The 18,820-nt window shown below is 39.1% G+C and overlaps 1 pseudogene across 1 annotated transcript; it reads right to left on the reverse strand.

Moving 5' to 3' along the window:
- Positions 1-8,027: 8,027 nt before the first annotated feature.
- On the reverse strand, positions 8,028-11,309 carry LOC147628878 (protein CLMP1 pseudogene; annotated as a pseudogene). The gene has a single exon (XR_015267842.1). The product of XR_015267842.1 is annotated as a protein CLMP1 pseudogene (transcript).
- Between the last annotated feature and the right edge of the window lie 7,511 nt (positions 11,310-18,820).

The following is an 18,820-nucleotide window of genomic DNA, read 5'->3' on the forward strand; positions in this document are numbered from 1 at the left end:
TGATACATTGAAAAAAATACATTTATAATGTTGAATTTATTAAAGCCTAAAGGCTTTACCCTAGCCCCAATTTTTGGGACACTCTATTTTTGTTGTGGAAGAGTGTCGTGCTCTCTAAAAGCACACTTTGTATAATTTTGGGGGCTATGGCCTATTTTTGGTTGAAAGCTAATAAAAATACTCTTGTGTGGGGGAAGGCCACGCACAAGGGTATTTTTATTAGCTTTCAACCAAAAATAGGCCATAGCCCCCAAAATTATACAAAGTGTGCTTTTAGAGAGCAAGACACTCTTCCACAACAAAAATAGAGTGTCCCAAAAATTGGGGCTAGGGTAAAGCCTTTAGGCTTTAATAAATTCAACATTATAAATGTATTTTTTCCAATGTATCAAAATGGAAAAATCAACTACTAAGGTTACAAGCTACGCTTGTAAAAATAAATATGATGCGCATAAGAAACATTCTCCTCAACATTATTCATCAATCCTCGTAATCTTCATCACCTGAAAATATAAGCCTAATTAATAATTAAATTAATCCCACAAATATTAAACAAGCACAAACCATCACCAACTCATGACTACCAGGCGTAAGTACCCCAGGAATCACCCTACCAGGCGTAAGTACCCCAGGAATCACCCTGCCATACAAACCTAACTGAAATAATCATAGACGGCCCCAAGCATACGTCATATACCGTACGTATTAATATTTATAGTGGTGTCACCCACGATATTAACCTAGCCGGCATGACGCAAGAGTAACCTAGGCGTCCCCAAATTACTCAAGAGGGAAAAATAATATTCTTAAAGAGGACTTAAAATATATTCTCATGACATTGTAAAAACTTGATTATAATTAACGGTGTCACTACTCACCCATGTGCTCTGGGTAAGAATCTTTGATGGCGATCTAGACAGACTATGGAAGGAGGATATCTTGTGACAAGAGTAACATCACAGTACTTCTTATTAATCGTACATACAGATATGCTCGAGAATGATTAAAAACTTGAAACCCATAGCAAAACTAAAAACAATTAAAAAATAAAAATAAGCACATGTACCTACATGCATACATATACACACCCACACTCGCATATATGTTCACTCTCTACATATGCACATACACTCATGTATGCAAAACCCCCCCTCTAAAAACCACCCCTAAAAAACTACCCCCCATAGGCCCTTTAAATTCCCTCCCCCTAAATTTTTTGAAACATCTCCTCCCTTGGAGAAAATTTCCACATACACACACAAACACAAAAAAAACAAAACAAAAAAAAGGCCACGTGTGCCATGTGGAAATGTAGATCCATGGATGCAATGTCACCCCTATACAAGAAAAGGGATGTCAAGTAATTATTAAAGAATTTAGCAAAGAGAGTTGAAGAAAGCAATTGAGTTCAAGGAATCTACAAGTTGGAGGAGTACACACACAAGGGCACACCTTTTGCCCATTGCCCGTGCATGTCACTCTACATATCACTTGCATATTTCATTTGCGAGCATCATAATTTTTTTCACACCTCGTACCTCAGAGTACATGCACTCACACATGCACCTACAACTAACCTCGTCAATGCTAACCCTCAAGGTACATCTCTAGATAGTGAGGACCATGCTAGGCTACCTATAGTACAACCCTCAACCTTGTAGGTACCTCCAAAGAGCTTCAATTCATGCAGTCTCTACTTCAATTCCAATTCAATACTAACACAACCTTGCCTTGATGGTGGTCGACGTGCGTTCCATAAAGAAGTATAATCTCTAAGCATCACCATGTGAGATCATGACATACTCTCATGTCACCATGCTAGCAAGATCCGGACTGTCATTTACCAATGCAAATCATTCCATGGTGGTCCTAGTGCTCATTCCACTAATCATAGGGTACAAATTGCTTCTACCAACTACCTAATTTTGAAGGGTACTAGCTATTTTCCATGGTGGTCCTAGTGCTCATTCCACTAATCATAGGGTACAAATTGCTTCTACCAACTACCTAATTTTGAAGGGTACTAGCTATTTTCATAATTGAAGGATGCCACATATCAAGAAATTTTACATCTCCTATACCTTTCATGCCACCTTGATAAGCTACCTACCACCAGGGCTACACAAAGTCTTATCACCAATATACCTTGCACCCGGACATACGTTAGTCTTGAACCATACCACTTAACCTTGCGGGATGCCAATTTCATGGTGTATCCTAGACCACATTCACACCTTTCCACCCTTCGCACAGCTTCCCCACTGATGTGAGGATGGAGTCACCACCATTAGGAAGGGGGTATGTTAACTCTCTGGTTAACATTTCACCCACTTGAACTAATGTCTCGTAAGGTGCTTTTTGCCATCTTACCCGCCTGAATAGGTACTTATTATCATCGACGTAGTGTGAAACTACTTATTTGTATTTAAGTTATTTTTTTCGATTGACCTAGTGTGAAAACTACTCATTTGTATATAAGTAATTTTGACACTAAGCAATACACAATAATTCCCTTACAATAGAATACTTGTGGGCTTCCTTTCTTCTCTACTCTTGCTTATATGCTATAGAATCTTGCTTGCTTGATGGATTCATGCTATATAGGTTTTATTTATAGGATTCCCTCTTGCATTAGCTTCTTGTTCTCCCCACTCGTTGTGCTGAAAATAGACATAACTTCTTTTTCATCTATAATTATCAAAAGTTATAGGTATTTATTACTCATTTGTGACCTTCAAGGTATGGGGCCTAGACATGGCATAATGGTAAGGCACCATCACCTCCTACTCAATTAATGGGCTACAACTCTTAAATGTCATGCATCTACTCCTAGGTGAACTTCTTGTCATGCATCTACTCCTAGGAGAACTTGTATCCCTATCTTTTTACCTATAGCTTAGTATCATAAATACATTCATTTTTACTTGTCTGAGTTGATGTGCTTTAGAAAGTTCCTCAAGTTTGATTTGGTCTCCATGTGTATACAACATCATTGTTGTTACCAAACCGAATCATTTCCTATTGAGGCATCTAACAATCATTTCATTAAAAAACCATAGCTAATTCAGTTAATTTTTATTTATTACATATATATAATGACAAAAAAATGACATGAGACTCATGAATTGATCTTAATAGAAAAATTGAAGAGAGAGAGAGAGAGAGAGAGAGAGAGAGAGAGAGAGAGAGAGAGAGAGAGAGAGAGAGAGAGAGAGAGAGAGAGAGAGATGGTTAAAATAAGATCATACATCAATATTATTGTTTTAATGAGCAAGAGGAAGAAACAGAGAGGGAAGGGTGTGTGTGTGTGTGTGTGTGTGTGTGTGTGTGTGTGTGTGTGTGTGTGTGAGAGAGAGAGAGAGAGAGAGAGAGGAATAATTTTGAAATTAAGAAATTTCTTCTTTTCTTTGCGCTAAGAACTTGGATAATTAATTTATCAATTTTCATGATTTAATTTTAAAATATGAGCTTAAATGTGAAGTTTTTTAAACATTTTTTTTATTTGAGAGAGGGGTTAGTATTTTATTTAAGGTTTTTTCCCTTCCTTACTAAGCACTTGCATAATTATCGAAAAAATTCAATTTATATGTGCAAAATGAGCCTTCCATTGATCCCCCATTACTCTCACTCCTTGTCCTAGGTTTCATTGCTCCCTAAAGCAATACACAAGGCATGATAAAACCTTCACATTCTCTCAAAAATATAATTATGAAATATGAATTCTTGAGAGAAAGATATGACATTGAGGAAAACTAGTTGAGAGGAAAGCACAATAAAATGAAAACTCTATAGTGGTGCATGTTGCACTAAACCTCCACATTAAAAGAGGAGGTGTTTTTAATTTGTGCTCAAACACGTACTCCCATTGGTAAAAGAAAAGACATGCATGTGGATGTATTGACTTCATTTAGTTTAAGAAGCTCAACACTCCTAGACTAGGTGGTTCGCACATGGGTAAAAAGGAGGGATAGTAGACATGTGGAGTGCTTAACATGGGAGAACTTAAGCAAAAACTTATGAATATGTTTCTCAAAACTATTAGCATGCAAAGCAGAGGGTCAAACCATTATGGATATGTGGCCCCCATAAGGATGCCCAAGAAGCCTATTTATTAGAGTGATTCAAATGTCCACATGTCACAATTGGGCTAAGGGTTGACTCCTCCAACTTCAAAGTTCAAAACTCAACTCCATCACACAAATAGGTTATCGTAATTGAAATCCAAGGAACCTTAGATAATGCAATATTATAGCTTTAATTAAAAATCTATTTGTGTTCTTAACTTCAAAGGACAATGCAAAAGCAAAAGCAATATAATAAACTTATAATATGTGTAAGTGGATAACAAGGTTTTGTAGCTTAGAGCTCTCGTTTCTTAATTAAGGGGTTGAGAGTTTAAAATTTCCACCTTTATCCCTTTGTAGCTTAGAGATCTAGTTTCTTAATTAAGGGGTTGAGGGTTTAAAATTGCCACCTTTATGGGTGCATCCCTTAGTAAAAAGGGCAGCACCCTTCTTACATAAAGGGTGCAAAAATGGAAGTACCCTTCTTACATAAAGGGTGCAAAAATGGAAGTACCCTTCTTACATAAAGTATGCCACCTTTATGGATTTAAAAATGAAACTCTTATGGGTGCATCCCTTTGTAAAAAGGGAAGCACCCTTCTTACATAAAGGGTGCATAAAGGGTAATTTGACTAAGGTATACCCTTAGAAATGAATTAGCTGCCCTCACTAACAAAAAGGAGCCAAGAGTAGGCTATTGAAAAATACTCATTTTCAAGGATAAAGTAGTACATATGGTCCTTGTGAATAAAGCTTCATTCATCTTATTTTGAATTTTTAAGAATATTTGCAACTTCAATGTACAACACATGAAACTCACACCCCCCTTGTGAGAGATGCATATTTGGTCTTAGTAGTAAATGTGTTAGGGTAGTGCACACTTTTAGTGTTAGCAATAAAGAGGTTAGAAACCTTAATACTTTGTACTTACAATGCTAGTAACACATGGCATGAGTGAAGAGACTTTCTAAGATTGAGAATAATCATTAGATTATGTGCTTCTACTGATATGTGTGTGTGCATAGTTCTTTCTCTCTGGTTGGTAGTTCGAGGTCGTGAGGTTTTGGTCTCGTCGACGACTGCCCTTTCGCACACACACATGCTGGTATTTTGCTATTGCATATTATTCCATAAATCTATTCTCATCGGCATGTATCCGTTGTATTTTCTAAGACCAAGCCCCTCTTTCCTTATCCTAGTGTAGTTGAGATATTAATTTTTGGATGTATATTTCTAGTGAGTAAACGTGCAATTCTAATAAGGTGAGCATTTTAATGAGAAAATTGGCGACTGCTAAAATTAAGAAATTAAAAAATAAAGATTATTATTAATAGTCAAGTTCCCATGTGCTGGGGACTTCTGTGAGCATGTATCCCCCCCCTCCCCCCCCGGGGCGCACATTAAGGTTAGAAAGAGAGAAAATGATAAAGAAAATATTAGAAAATTTTCTAAAAGAAATATTACATGATCGAATATGAGGAATAATGCTCCTTTTCATAGAAAGTACCACCAACACATGTGCATGTGCATCCTTGCCCATCCCACTTGGCTTGTTCTGTTGTGGGACGTGCGGAGGCAAATGCCATAGTTACCTCTGAACTAGTGTCTCTATCCAAAGTACCTGTACTATCATGTGGTGTTGGGGCGAGATAGGGCATGCCTCAATGCTAATGATGACATTCAAAGCCCTTTGGAAAACCCGATACATGACGCATCATAAATGACCACAATGGGTAGTTGGTTCCTTTCAACTTATCCTCACCATAGAAAGCATAAAAAATACATCATTGCCTACCATTTCAGCCTGCAAATAATTAATCTATGACACAAAATGCAAATATCCCCTAAGAGGATAGCTCAATTAGAGGCAATCAAAAGAGGATAGCATCCTAAATACATCACCGCCTACCATTTCAGCCTGCAAATAATTAATATATGACACAAAATGCAAAAATCCCCTAAGAGGATAGCTTAATTAGAGGCAATCAAAAGAGTAGCTCGAGGAGAAGATGACAAAGGATTGAGAGCCAAGAGAACATGCTCTCTGATACCAATTATTGGAGTGGAGATCAAGGTAGCAACACACATAGATGCAGCAAGAAAGGAGAAATAGATAGAAGCACAACACTCAAAGTAGATTGATGAGAATGAGTGAAGTACAAGTGAAGTGACATGATAAGGTCACTTACACACACTCATAAGAGTGTACATAGGCTAATGTGACATTAAGATGCAATTTCGCATATGACCATACGAAATTTATTAACACTTCATAATATTAATAGCTTATACTATCTGGTTCTTTGTTGTCTTACTTTTAACTATTAATATTTCAATATAAGAATTTTTTACATTTAATCAATTAAATTGATAAATAGTTTACGATACTAATCGCTAAGACTATCACAAACAATAGTAATATTAATAGTTTAAAATTTGACTTAAACATGTTACTTTTATATCATATACAAAATCACATTATGCATATAAATATCTTTGGCCAAAACTAAGGCAAATGGCAGTTCCAAATACTACATTACAATTATCTTCAAAACATCAAAAAAATTTAATGCTTGATTTGCTTCATTGAAGTCTCTGGCCAAAATATGTTTACTTTCTTTGAGCACTCAAAGCTTGGAGAAATTCAACCTTCATAAGAGTTGATTGATGCGTAAACCCAACCATGCAAGCAACTAAATTATGGCATGCTAGGTTTAGACCTATAAATTTTGAAAGTATGATGCACACTTTTAAAAGGTACGATCAAAGACCTACCAATCAAGGAGTCACGACTTTCCTTTTTTTTTTATAATGTTGAATAGAATATATGAAGTTTGTTTGAGAGCAAATAAAGAATATCATTTGTTTGAATGTCTCGTTTGGCTTTAACCTCCATAGCTCAAGGACATTATCTTCAGAGTCCTGAGAGAGATCCTTTAAATAGGGTCCCAATCGGGGGACCCTACTAATTTATGTGGAATATGCTGAAAGATTTTTCAGTAATCAAGATATGAGAAGACCTATCGGGCTGTCTATTTCGTTCAAGGCAAGTGCATAGAATATCTGGTAAAAGGAAAGGTAAGCATGCAGGGAGGGAGTATGTAATATATGCTCACGGGAGAGCATGAGCAAAATGGTATGATGATGATGTTTCCCAAAAGTATCATGGCATATCCTGTAGTTTTAGAGCAGAGAGGGTAAATTCAGTGGGAAATGTACGGTGCAGAGGTGGGCCCCATGCCCTTAAGGATATCCCAAAGGAGGACATTCATTACTGCAGGGATTGAGATTCCCCAAACTCCAAGCAACCACGATGAAGTAGGAAAAGAATGGGGGAAGTCCAAAGGATGATCCCCATCCTTCCCCAGCTGTTATGAGGCTCAGGGAGTTGGCAAGAAGATCTCATAGCATTCTGCAAAAAACCTGCATCCCCACTGTATCTACAAGGTTCGTTGCCGAGGTTCATCTTGAGCTCATAACAGCTGGTAATGAGCAGCAGAAAGACCTTTATTCTGAAAGCACACAGTATATGTACAAGAAAGACAGCACAACATCAAGGGAGACAAGTCGTTACATCAACCCCACCTTTGGCAGACTGCACATAAGACACCAAGAACTACTCTAGTTTCATTCCCTCCCAACTTTATCACTCAAGAACCATGCGGGGCGGGGCGGGGCGGGGCAGGGCTCTATGTATCAAGGCATATGCACCTTCGTGTGTAAGAAAATTTCACAAAGTCTAGATCAAACTGTCAAATGTCCTTGCATTCCAGCTTGGTGTGTAAGAAAATTTCACGTCTAGGCCGAACTGTCTGGGTTTGAACTCACACTCCCTTCTTGGTGCGATAACTGCTCAGGCAAGAGCCCGCCAACATACATACTAGCTTCAACATGTCAAAGTACTGAGAAGTCAAAAATATTTGAACTTCATCTCATAAGTTATAACAAAAAGGAAACCATGAGACCACGCAAACTCTCCCTTCATTAAGAAAATGACAAACTTTAAACCTTAATATCAAGTGGGAAACTGAATGAAATCCTCCTTGGGAAGAAACAAAAACAACTCAGAAATGACCTGTTCAGCTTCGTGAGAGTCTATGTAAAGAGAGACTTCACTACAAAGCTCAACTCCAAAATCCTGAATTGATTGAAGGGTTTGCATGCATGCACAATAATCGACACAGCACAACATCATGCACCTGGAGGGACTTACTTTCCCTTGTTGCGTCTGATGAACAATTACACCTGCAAGCCTCTTTCTCAACAAAGTTTTGAGAATGCGTCCTAATGTGTCCTGTTTTCCTGTGCTTTGATATTGCCTTCATTGCCAGAAGTGAGCTCACTCACCTCAGTAACTGGCTTTGTTGCTTCACATGAGCAAGTGGAATTGGAGACATGATTCTTCAGAACAACAGAAATATCTGTAGGAGAGGCACCAGCCAGCTCAAACTTCTGCACTGCCACATCCAGCTTCTTCTTCCATGATGGCAAACCAAGCTTGTACTCAACCTGAGAATGCTCAAACAGTATATTGCCCCAGAAGAGATTGATCTGAAATCTCATGACCATGAATTGCTCTCGAGTCTCAGCCTCTGATAGCTCTTGAGGAACATCTCTATGGCCTCGGGCCTCTGATTTGAGCACATCTTTCTTCACATGAGGACAATCCTTAGCTTCTTTGAGCCGCCGTTCTTCGAGCTTTTCCCACATTCCAACTGCCACTTGCATTCTTTCTTCTGCATTGTTGAAAAGATCAAGGGTCTCTGATGAGTCCCAAGTTGATAGATCCACCTGGCTAGCTATGGCAAGTGACCACCGAAGCTTAGCACTCTCAAAACTTTTTTGCCCAAGAGCAAGAATTCCCTCATAAAAGTCGGGCTTCACACGAAGTGCCTCCTCATACTTCATCCCAGCTTGCTCATACTGACCCTGTGCCCAGTCATATGCTACTTGTAACCGCTCACGGAATTCGCCTTCGTCACTAGTCCCCTCCAGCGGTATCCGCTTTCTTGCAGCACACATGTGCACATTACCCCAATTGAAAAAGGCTAGAGCTGCCACCTCTTGGAATTTACAGGCAGCTGCCTCAAACAGTGATTGAGCATCTTCGCTCGTAACAGTCTCCTCTAAAGCTTCAGAGCAAAGCTCCATTCCAAGCTCATGCAGATCGATGTGTACATCGGGATCTACTCCTATGTGTGTGCGGAAAAGATGGACAAAATCTAGTAGCCAGTCATCGATCTCTACTTCCTTGCCTTTACTTTCTTCTCCATCTTTATCATTGCTTTCTTCACCATTCTCCACCCTTCCAGCCTTCCTTATACAATCCACAGTCAAGTCTTTTTGTGCAGGATCACCTCTTCCTTCACCATCTCCCCCTCCTGTAGATGAGCATGACGCTTCACTGTTGTTATCTGTCCCTTCTGTGATTGTATCATCCTCCTCTTCCTCCACAACAGGCTCCTGCTCGGCGGTTACTTCCACCACATGAAGACGCAGAGGCTCCAAATTAGACGAGGAGGCAGCGAACTTACTGCTGGAGTTGCCCTGCTCTCCCTGTGTTTTTTCCCTATGAGTCTTTTTTTGTGCCACCTCAGTTGAGACTGCTTCTTCTGCAAGCCTGAGCTCCTCTGTGCTTGTAATTGTCACAAGGTCCCCATCCATATCTTTATATTTGATGAGGACTGCCTTCGATGATGGAAACCTCTTTCTAACGAGCTCCCTGAGCTCACCGAACTTGCACTGCAGTGGCATTTGTGCTAGCCTAATGTCGTGATCATAGATCAGTTTCAAAGGCCTCGTAGGTAAGGTCACCTGGGCTTTGGATTTAGAAGGCTTGCCTGTATGAGGTTTTTCTACAGTCTCTCCTGCAGAGTCCCGGGTTTCCTGAGGTTGAGTGGCATTGCCTTTCAAAGCCTTACTTTGCAAGGACTCCTTTGGCCCACAAGCTGCCATGGTAGTGTGGCCCATGCACACATGCTCAGAAGCATCCATGGCAAGGATCATGGAAGGGGACAAGCTACTTTGTCTAGCATCAGAACTGGGCAAACCATTCTGTCTAACATCAGATACAGGAACTTTAACACAAGACTGTTCAGGCTTACCTCCTTTCTTCTTTGGCAATGGTTTGGGAGGACCCTTGCTGGCCACTGGACTGCCATTGACTACTGAAGCTCCCAATGCAGCAGGAGAAGTCCCTGCATAAGGTGCAGTGGCGGATGTGGGTACGATCACAGGCCGGCCATGCATATGTGTGTCCTGATGAACCTCCTCACGGTTCCTGAGGGCAGCACGAAGGCGTTTTGCAAGGTCAAGGGCATCTGGATTGTTCCCATCAGCTTGCAGCAGAAGCTGGACATCCTGCAGCGCAAACTCAAACTTCCCAAGGGCTTCCAATGCGCGGGCGCGCCGGAAAAGGGCGCGTACAAAGCGTGGGCGAGCCTCCAATGCCAGGCTGCACTCCCTAACTACCGCCTCGTATTGGACAGGTTTCATCTGCATCAGGCAAGCAGCCCTGTTGCTGTGGAAGACTGCACGGTCGGGGTGGTTCCGTGGGGTAAGCCGGAGGGCCTGTTCATAATTGTCCATGGCCCCATGGTAGTCCTTGCTCTGGAACCTGCGATTACCTTCCTCCTTGAGCTCCTGGGCACGACGGAGGAAGATGGCCGCAAAATGCTCCACCTTCAGGGATGCTGCTGCAGGAGGAGGGGCCTCTGGAGCAGCGGGGCTAGCAGTTGTAGTAGCAGGGGAAGGGATTGCAGGCTTCTTGGGAGCAACACTGTCCACCTTTGGCGGTAAAGAGGGGGAGGCATCGGCACCAGAGGGTGCAGGCTTCTTCTTCTTGTTGCCAGACTTGCCCATGGCTATGGCTATGGCAAATTACAAGTAATCTGATAGTTTGCAAGGTTGCTACAGGTAATCTGATAGTGAGGGTTTCAGCTAAAGCTCTGCGTTAGGGCTTCTACTGGTAAACCCTAAAAACTCAGCTTCAAGGCTACTCAAACTTTGGGTTCCAGCTGAAATTCCACTCCAATGCGTCCACGGACTACAGTAGGGTTTATACTGGCTAAGTCACAGTTGGGGTTGCTAGAGCAGCTTTACTGCCACTGGCATCGCTAGGTTTTGTGATCCGAGCTAGGGTTTCTATTACCTTGCTACAACGCAAGCGAGGTTCCCGCTTAGGGTTCCTACTGCCACTGCTCGTGACCCCCGAGGCTTTTAGATTCTTTGAATCTTTTTGCAGATAATCCTAATTAAAAAATGAAATGATTGTTTATTATCTAGACGCATCTGGAAGGTTCTAACATGTGTCTTCCTTCTAAAATAGGTTTCTTGCTTTTTTGAAAAGGTATAACATCCAATACATTTTAACAACTCAAAATTTTTTTGTAACTTTCAACAAGAAATTTTTGAACAATTTGATCTTCATACGTTTTATGGTTTGTTGAAAAAAATATTTTTTGTGAACACGTTTTCCTTTACAACAAAATAGGGGATTTCATCACAAGCATCCACCTTTGTTGACACGAGAGAGAGAGAGAGAGAGAGAGAGGGGGGGGGGGGGGAGGGAAATATTTTTCACCTCATATTTATGAGGCTAAAAATTAGAACAATTAATAAGTTGTGCCAGTCTTACGATATTCCGAAATTCCTTATTTTTTGCTTAGCGACCGTATTTTTACGTTGGTGGTATACGAAGGCTAAAAAAAATCTTGGAAGCACATTGAGCCACATCTTTCCGTTTTTTTAAATCAACTCGCTTAGCTTTTTTTTTTATCAACTTACTTCTCTTTCTTTCTCTCTCACACCCACTTACACAAAGAGAACAATAGCATGGGAGTTCAGCTAGGTTGCCAGCCAGAGCAGTGACAATGCAACTGTTATGAAGAAAGCCGATGCCATTTTATCGTAGCATTCTGTCGAAGTAGCATCACCTATGGAACCATGCATTGGAGTCCACCGTCACCTCCCCTCTTCCACAATCATTGCCTCACGTTAGCCACATCATCCTCCACCCTCAAACTTCATCGGCCATGGCATGGAGTCTCTTCAGTTGGGTGGCCAAACATCGATCTTTTTCTTCAACAAACTAGTGATGGGCAATGTAATGTTTTTAATTCCCTCTATACACTAGTAGGCATGACTAGTAGGTAACCTATGTCATGCTATAGTCATGAATGTAAGATTCCTCCCCAGTCTCTCAGGATGGTATCTTCCCCTGTAATCAATCCCCTCTTCAGAAATATAACAGATCTTGTTTCTACCTGTTTTGGCCTAGAGAGAGAAAATATTCTAGAGAGAGGTTATTCAGATTTTGAATATTTTTGGATGAAAAAATATATCTTCTTATTAAAATAAGTTCCCCCGAAACAGAAGTTCAAAAAGATTTTCAGAAGGTGCATTAGAAATCAAGTATAATCTGTTCAAGAGGCCTTATCCTAGGGATCCAGATTTTCGAAAAATTTTAAATTAAGGTTTTGAGGGGCCAATCAGATTCATCCAAACGTGTGGAGAAGATAAATAGAAGAAATAAAAAAAATCCCCCAAAAAATGAGTAAATAACTCACATAAGATGAAGTGGACTAAGGACCAAAGGAATTACTAAAAAAATAGATTTTTGACACCTCACAATGGGAATTCCCCCCTCATGAAGGAGGCGCCTACTTCACATGTGTAGTGGAGATTAAAATTACCAAAAATTGAGATATTTCACCTCTCCTCTCTCCTAATTCAAGTCTAGTTCCAAAAAGTAAGCTAAACTGACCTAAAAATGGTCAAAAATTGACCAAACTGATCTGGAAAATTTTAGAATCAGTTTGCTTAGTTAGAAGCTCACTTTTTCCTTTAAATAGAAGCCTCCCCCTTTGTTGAAGCTTAATAGTGTTTTATGCATTGTTACTCTACTCCTCCCAAAAGCCAAGAACTGTGAATTTCTTAATAATTCACTAGTTTTTGACCATTCCCTCTTCTAAAGAATTGGTGGCCACTCTTGTTGCAAACAAGAGTAGATCCCTCAAACCATCAAGCCAAATGAAAGCTCCCAGAATTTCATGTAAGTAAGAAATCTTACTTTTTCTTATTCTTTTAATGGTTTTCTAAATTGTTTGTTATCTAAAAATGATAAACAGATGATATGCCTTCTTGGAAAGGCTTTCCCCCTCTCTCATTCTTAAAATCAACCCTTCTTTATCCTAGTTAAGTGATCAAATTGTTGGAATTAAACTTTTCATATTGTTTCTCTCTTAAAAGTGAAAATTGATTAGTTTAGAATGCTTTAAACTAATTGGGGATAATTCCTAAGTAGATTAAGGTTAGAAAAATTGAAAAATAGTCAGCTATACAAAGGAGGTTATGGCAAAAAATTTTAAAAATTTGTGAAATAAATTTCATCTTTTATTAATCAAAAAGAGTAATCCCCATTGTTTGTGTATTCTAAAAGTGACATTTTCATTCATGCATAGAAAGATGCATATTGATTATTTTTTATTATTATAAAACAGTGATTTTTAATAGAATTAAATTTTATGCATAAAAAGATGCATATTGATTAATTTTTTAATTATAAAAGTGTTACTTTCATCAAAATGGGTTTTTATGCATAGATAGATGCATAAAAGATTATTTTTATTATAAAAGTGTTACTTTCATTAAAATGGATTTTTATGCATAAAATGATGCATAAAAGAATTTTTTTTAATTATAAAAGTGTTACTTTCATCAAAATGGGTTTTTATGCATAAAAGAATATTTTTATTGTAAAAGTGTTACTTTCATTAGAATGGATTTTTATGCATAAAAGAAATTTTTTTATTGTAAAAGTGTTACTTTCACTAATATTGATTTTTATGCATAAAATGAGGCATAAAAGAATTTTTTTATTACAAAAGTGTTGCTTTCATCAATTTTGATTTTATGCATAAATAGATGCATAAAGAATTTATTTTTATTCCAAAAGAGTTATTCTCACCAATTTTGATTTTATGCATAAATAGATGCATAAAGAATTTATTTTTATTCCAAAAGAGTTGTTCTCATTAATTTTGATTTTATGCATAGAAAGATGCATAAAGAAATTTATTGTTATTTCAAAAGTGTTATTCTCATTAAAATTGAATTTATGCATAGGAAGGATGCATAAAAGATTTATTTTTATTTCAAAAGTGTTATTCTCATTAAAATTTAATTTATGCATAGGAAGGATGCATAAAAGATTTATTTTTATTTCAAAAGTGTTATTCTCATTAAAATTGAATTTATGTATATAAAGATGCATAAAGGATTTAATTTTATTTCAAAAGTGTTATTTTTCTTAAATTTGAATTATGCATAAATAGATGCGTAGAGAATCTTTATATCAAAAATTAGATTTCTCTTAAATTCTATGAATAGAAGTGATGAGAATATGAGGTGAATATATGTGAGGAGATAAGATGTGAATCAGATAGATGATGATTGGATGGATGTGATGTGATGTGAATTAGATAGATGCGAATGGATGGATGGATGTGATGTGAATAGAGGTAATGAGATGTGAGGTGAATAGATGTGAGATGTGATGTGAATCAGATAGATGGGAATGAATGAATGGATGGATGTGATGTGAATAGAGATGATGAGATGTGAGGTGAATAGATGTGAGATGTGATGTGAATCAGATAGATGGGAATGAATGAATGGATGGATGTGATGTGAATAGAGATGGGAATGAATGAATGGATGGATGTGATGTGAATAGAGATGATGAGAATGTGAGGTGGATAGATGTGATGAGATAAGATGTGAATTAGATAGATGATGATTGGATGGATAGATGTGATGTAAATTAGATAGATGCGAATGGATGGATGGATGTGATGTGAAATGAGGTGAATAGATGTGATGAGATAAGATGTGAATTAGATAGATGATGATTGGATGGATAGATGTGATGTGAACTAGATAGATGCGAATGGATGGATGGATGTGATGTGAAATGAGGTGAATAGATGTGATGAGATAAGATATGAATCAGATAGATGATGATTGGATGGATAGATGTGATGTGAATTGATAGATGCGAATGGATGGATGGATGTGATGTGAATAGAGATGATGAGAATGTGAGGTGGATAGATGTGATGAGATAAGATGCGAATTAGATAGATGATGATTGGATGGATAGATGTGATGTGAATTAGATAGATGCGAATGGATGGATGGATGTGATGTGAATAGAGGTGAATAGATGTGATGAGATAAGATGTGAATCAGATAGATGATGAATGAATAGATGAGATGTGATGTCATGTGAATCAGAATGTAATGAATGATATGTGATGTGAGTGAATGTATGTGATGATAATGAATGTGAATGTGTATGTGAGGAATGGATGTGAATATGTGAAAGAATGGATAAGGATGTGTATGAGAAGAGTGGATGTGAATGTGTATGTGAGGAATGGATGTGAATGAGTATGTGAAAGAATGGATAAGGATGTGTATGAGAAGAATGGATGTGAATGTGTATGTAAAGAATGGATATAGATGTGTATGTGAAAGAATGTGATGTGATGTGATATAAAGAGATGAGATGTGACATGAATATATGTGGATGTGAAGTGATAGATATGAATGTAGGGATAGATGTGAGTAGTCGTACATGAGAACGATTGGATGGATGTGGATGAATGAGATGAGATGTGTATGAATGAGATATGATGTGAATAGAAGTGATGTGATATAGGATGTGAATGAATGTGTTAGAATGTGAATGAATGTGTTAGCATGTGAATCAAGATGTGAATGAATTAGTATGAGAATAGGGATGTGAATGAATGATAAGGGATGTGAATGGATGTGATGTGATGTGATGTGAATGAACGATAAAGGGTGAAGTGATGAGATATATGGGTAGATGCAAGTAGATGAGATCTGATGAGGATAAATGAGGAAATAAGTGATGAGTTAGAAAACGATGTGATGAGAATGAGAATGCTTATGAAATAAATGTGGATTGACGTGCGGATAATATGGATTGATGTGGATGGATGTATGAATGATGTGGATTGGTGTGTGTATGATGAGTGAATGATGTGGATGATGTGGATTGGTGTATGTATGATGTGTGGATAATGTGGATTGATGTCGATGGATGTTTGGATGAAGTGGATTGATGTGGATGGATGTATGGATGATGTGGATCGATGTGGATTGATGTGTGAATGATACGATTGGATGTGATTTGATGTGGGAATGATGTGATGTGATAGGGATTGATGAAGAAAATAAAATTGTGGTAAGATGAGAAAAGATGGGGACTAATGTGAAAGGATGCGGAGTAATGAGAAAAGATGGAAATATTATTGGAACCGTATTTGTATGTGAAATCTGTTTTTAAATGACTGTTTTATGTCAAGAATGTTGGGGAAACATTTTGACCGTCTTGTGAATGAGGTCGTAGAGACCTATCTGTTAAAGTTGCAACTGCTGATGGAGAGTCAACGGAGGACGTCTCGCGTAGCAAGGTCGACCGAGGTCTTGACCAGCCTCGGTTTGATTTAAATGGTGAGCTTCCGGTACAGTGGATGAGGGACCAAGGAAGCGGCCTATGAGTGAAGCGCTAGGTGATCTGGGAAGGATCCTAGAGGGTGCTGACCATACGGTGCTCGGACTCTGGGTCGCCGAAGATACCCACAAGTACGTCGAGGAAGATATTGGAACAAGGAGTAAGAGTTGTTTTCTGAATTCGAGCATGGATCTGGTTGATTGACCTTGCTGGTCCTCAACGGGTGAGTCCATGGCTCTTTTATATGGATCGGTTGGTTGATCTTGCTAATCTTCAACGGAGATTCCATCTGGATATTTTTATGTGATTATATTGCCGGGTACTATGAGCTAGAAACTATTGAAAAGGCCCTTGAGTGAACAGGTGGTGAGCGTTCTGGTTGGCCAATGATGCCATAGGTACACTGATGAAGGAATAAATTGGAAATTAGGATTCAACTGGATAATTAGAGGATTATGCTGAGTAAATATGGTTTCATTAAATGATTGTTTTAAAGATTGTTGAATCTGTGAAAAAGGCAAGTTCATATTGGGTGTGTAAGTGGTGTGACTAGTTTTATGTTTGCATGAATATCTGGCTACTAGGGGGCCTGGGAACTCTTTTCCTTGGTACTCGAGACGAAACCTAACCAAATTCTTAATTGGATCCCATCACTAGAGTGGTTGGGCAGTTGGCTAACCCACGGGATTGGATGGCACTAGAAGTGATTTTTAAATTAGGGGAAGGCACGTTCCCCTATGTACATAAATTTAAAGACAGAGTTGTGTCATCTCTTTGCCATACCTTGTGTTTGGTCCTTTTTTTTCCGCTCACACACATATGCACTCAATAGCATAGCCATAATCAAAATGTCGGTGTCCAGTCAAGACCCAGCACTTGCGTGGTTCTAGACCACCTAGTCGGTTCCTGAAGAGCACGACTAATACAACTATTCCCAATGCAATAAGCCAACGCTGACACGTTGAGCTACCTGTGTGTAATCTAGAGGGGTTAATCATGTCTACGCATGTAGGTTAGTTCCTAGGGCTGTCATGATTTCGGACACGAGTTCTTGTCCAGACAAGAATGAACTTAACATGGAATGATGTAGAATAGATAGCACAATGCAAGGGAGAGCATAGATAAGTGAGAGACGAACCCTAGCAACATTCTTTGCTATTAGCTTTTGCAAAAGATACAAAGCAGTACAATGGTAAAAACTCGACTCCTCAACTCAATACTTAACTATCCTCTAATCCACACATATCTGACTAATCCTCCCTTTGCTGCTTACATCCATATGGGTAGTACCCGTTTTTCGTCAATGGATCTCATCTTCGACGATGAACTTAAAGAGCATGCATGGGCAGCTACAAAGAAGCTAGAGGAAAAAGAAAATGATGAGGCTGCACTGAGGGTCTAGATTGAAGAATTGGAGGCGCTCATAAAGGAATTCAAAGAACAATAGAGACAGGATGGTAAGATAATAAAAACCCTGAAAAAGGAAGTGGAGGTAGCCACAACTGTAAGAATAAAACAAGAGGCAAAGGAGGGAAAATGACCATCAATGAGCTGAACATTGCCCTAACGTGATAGCTAATGTTGACCTCATAAAGAAGGCAGATCAAATGGAGGCCATGAAAAAGATACATGCGAAGGAAGTGCTGTCAAAAGAAAAAATGCTAGAGGAATTCCAAAGCTAGGCTAAAAGAGAAAAAAGGGCAAAGGAGGACTTTCTGAAAAAGATGTAAGAGGAAATGAGCCAGAAAAGCATATGGAAGGAGACTCCACTGAAGTGCATGCAAAATCTGATCCAAACGGCACAGCAGGCAGGTGCCCATGAGGCCTTCCAATTGGGACGGAATTGCAAAACTCATGAACTCATGATCCAAACGGCACAGCAGGCAGGTGCCCTTCCAATTGGGACGAAATTGCAAAACTCATGAACCATTTGGAAGCGCCTAAGGTAGCAAGATAGGGCCAGAGTAGCTCTTAGACAGCAGAGCAGCCGGGGGACAAGGAAAAAGCCCCTCCCTCAAATCCAGAGCGGTGCAGGGAAGTAGTGGGCTCTTATGACTCGTGGATCCAGGTGAGGAGTCAACAGCTCACTCAAAGAGCAATATCGCTAGTGCCCCTCGCCAATGGAGTTACCTAGAAGAAAGAGGAAGGGGAGTGCCAAAGTCAAAACCAACACGCATACCATCCTATGGGGGGTGGAAATGGAGTTCGGGCG

This window comes from Cibotium barometz, chromosome 18 (genome assembly GCF_041138505.1).
Source record: "Cibotium barometz isolate CiBa-2024 chromosome 18, ASM4113850v1, whole genome shotgun sequence".
In the NCBI taxonomy this organism is placed as follows: Eukaryota; Viridiplantae; Streptophyta; class Polypodiopsida; order Cyatheales; family Cibotiaceae; genus Cibotium; species Cibotium barometz.